Source organism: Chiloscyllium plagiosum, unplaced genomic scaffold (assembly GCF_037043375.1).
Source record: "Chiloscyllium plagiosum isolate Xiang-an unplaced genomic scaffold, Cpla_swu_hap1 HiC_scaffold_82, whole genome shotgun sequence".
Taxonomy (NCBI): Eukaryota; Metazoa; Chordata; class Chondrichthyes; order Orectolobiformes; family Hemiscylliidae; genus Chiloscyllium; species Chiloscyllium plagiosum.
The window spans coordinates 572,119-575,379 of record NW_028270221.1 but is presented as its reverse complement, the minus strand read 5'-3'; the positions used below and the strand labels follow the sequence as shown (position 1 = coordinate 575,379).

At 41.6% G+C, this 3,261-nt stretch overlaps 1 non-coding gene across 1 annotated transcript; it reads left to right on the top strand.

The window, feature by feature from the left end:
* Nucleotides 1–849: 849 nt before the first annotated feature.
* Nucleotides 850–931, top strand: trnas-gcu (transfer RNA serine (anticodon GCU)). The gene has a single exon. It is a non-coding gene; the product is annotated as a tRNA-Ser (tRNA).
* The last annotated feature ends 2,330 nt before the right edge of the window (nucleotides 932–3,261 follow it).

Below are 3,261 nucleotides of genomic sequence, written 5' to 3'. Positions count from 1 at the left end.
ACCCCGTGTGAGGCAAGTGGTGAGCTACTCATTGCAAAGATGTAAAAATGTGCAACTGCAACTTTTGCCTTCACTAATCCATGAGCCTTTTATTTTGTTTTTCATCTGTAGAAATTTTAAAACCTTCATCTTGAACAGACTCAATAACAGATCTCCATTGTGTCTCTGGCATCAAATTCCAAAATGTAAACCCCTTCTGAATTCTTCCACCGCAGTCCACTGTTTGGGAAGTTTTCCTGTTCGGGGGAATGCACTTGCCAGTGTGTCAAATGCTGCTCCCAGCATTCGCTCTGGCACTGCACTCAATTTCCTTCTGACACTTGCTCACTGCGTTGCTGTGATCATACAGTGACTTGGTGTCACACAGCCAGGGAAATGATACAGATCAAGGTTTTTGCATTGTTGAATTCAATTGTCAGTTTAGCCTTATTTAAGATTTCAAATTTGCCTGTCCTGTACACAAGTGCGTGTCAAAAATATCTGAGTGGAAGAAAGGTGTTCTGAATAATGACATTGAGCACTATGCACTCTCCTCCAGTCTGGAAAACAATTCCTCACAGACAACTTTACACCTCCTGCTGTCACGGGCACTTCAGTCCGTTGGCTTCAAATCTTCACAGATTTCAACAGACATTGTTACATCGTCATTTCTTCATTTTTGTTCAGATCACTGTGAGCAGAGTGTCACAGTGGGAGTCTGTTTGCCCCACAACTCAGAGGTAAGACGATACTATTGGAACCGTCCTGTACTATTTATCATTTCACCAAAACCATGTAGAAATATCTGCTGCTCAGCATAATTTACGCAATTCATTTATTCATAAGGTCAAATGTGCTCGCGATTTATGTGACGAGGTGGCCGAGAGGTTAAGGCGATGGACTGCTAATCCATTGTGTTCTGCACGCGTGGGTTCGAATCCCACTCTCGTCGTTGTTGTCAGCGATTTTCAATTGTGCTATCTTTGGATGATCACAGCTGTCCAATGGTCTGTTTATATGCATCGACGCTATAATAAAATCTCAAAGAATAATTTGAGTCTGTTGCCTAAACTGCATTGAAATGTATATTGAATTGGGACAATGAACAGGAACGCGATTGTCTTTTACAAGTCAAGTTGCTGTGAACTTTTATCGTATGAAAGAGATCCATGAGAACCAAATAACGAGAGATGCGAAGTGCATGTTGATGCATACGATTCTTAATGAGTGTTTTGTCAGATGAAATTTGTAGCAGTTGGGGAGAAGTGATTCGTCTTGGTGAAAAGAGCACAGAGAGATAGTACGAAACAATGGAGGTATTTCAAAAGTGGCAGGGGCTGGGTGTAGGGGCACCCGAGAACTGGCTGTAAATGCACAGTAGAGAATTACCGATGTGGGTGCCGTGCATGGGCACAGACAGACTTACACATTGGTCTTATCCTTTCCCCCTTGCTCTCGCCATTGATGAATGCTGGACATAAGACACATATAAACACAAGATGTGGGAAGTAAACTCCTTCTCGTTATGCACACACTTGATGCTTCATATTTAACTGTGAACAACTGGAGAAGTCAGCAAGTTAACTGCAGGGACTGAATCTAAACTGTGTATCAATAACCGCAGATTTATGCAGCATAAACATGAAAACTGATTTGAAATGTCTTTATACGCATGTCATTAACAGACGGTTCGTTCTAATACCTTGAGCTGCTTTTAATGACATGACGCAGCAGGGAACATTGGAACATCAGACTGGTACAGCCAACAGCAACTGGACGTTTTCTATTGACATGGAGCAGGGAGCATTGGGATATCAGACTGGGAGCTGCAACTTCAACTAGAGTAGCTTGTATTGACATGGAGCATCAAGGAACACTGGAACGTCAGGTTGGGAGCTCCAACCTCTCTTGGAGCAGCTTGTATTTGCATGGAAGAGGAGAGAGTATTGGGACATTAGGCTGGAGGAAAGGGTATTCAACTATTTTAATTTGAAGTAAAATAGGATTCAACACCTCAGGTGTTAACTGATTTATGAAGATTCTGTCATGGGAAAATAATTAATTCATTAGATATTAAAGACAATTCCTGCAAATATTCAACTCAGGAAAACGCATTGGTACAGAGAGAAATGGGAGTGATGTTTCAAGTCTTTGACTTTTCTTTTCTGGCCGACTCAGCACTAGATTACATCACCAGAAGGACGTTTTCACGCATTTCATGTCATTCAGTTTCCTGCAAATACGGACAGATCATTAACATAATCTAAATCTGAAAATTAATGGGAATATGCGATGTAATGATTAGGCTGGAGTTTACCTCTAATTATGGTGAAAACGTAGCAAAGTAAGTTGCAATTTCTTTGATCAGCAGTGACCTCATTGATTGGCTGATCAATGTTTAAGGACAATGTGAAGTGAATCATTGATGGTGACTCACCTTTGTTCACCTTGTGAGTGTTATTTTTATTGCTCCTGTCAAAATTCGCATCACAGCTCTGCAGCGTGTAAAATCTCAGCTGCGCATCTGGCCAGTGGTACAGCCATTCGTATAGCTGGCTATGGATCAGGCGGGTGCAGGTTCGACTTTTGCTTTGCGCAAGCGCATTGTGGAGATGCAGCACACATCCAAAGTAATCTTTTTTGTTCCACTGAGGTGGATAATGTTTGAAATTTTCATCTCCAGGAACGAAAATTCTTTTACTGTCTACGATCAGTTAAACATTACCAAGTGTCATCAAAGTTAAAAATCACATGGCATCAGATTGTATCGAACTAGCATATTTGGAAGCAGCAGTGTTCCATGCACTGTTTCTTCATCAGGTGGTTGTGAACTGTTGGGCTCTAATATGGCTTTGTGAAATTTTTAAATTTGTCCATCCCAGTCCAATACCAACACATCCAAGTCATGGGTACCATCGACACCACGAACGGTCGGTTAAAGTCCAGATGATCTTCCACAACATCGCGCATATTGACACACGCATCAAGTTTCTGCAGAAAGACACCTACCTGATAAAAGAGCGGCTCTCTGAAAGCTGGTGTTTCCAAATAAACTTGCTGGACTATGTCCTGATATTGTGTAATTTTTAACTTTGTCTACCCAACTCAAACACTGGCACTTCCATATCATAGAGAACATCAGTCATGTCGCAGCGCTGTCAGAGAAGACAACCCTGGAATAGCCTCACACATTGCACATAAGATACGTTTCATTTTCAGAAACCAATCCACTCAATCGCTGCAGCTCCTGTGTATGAAAAGCACAAAAATGAAATAGCTGAG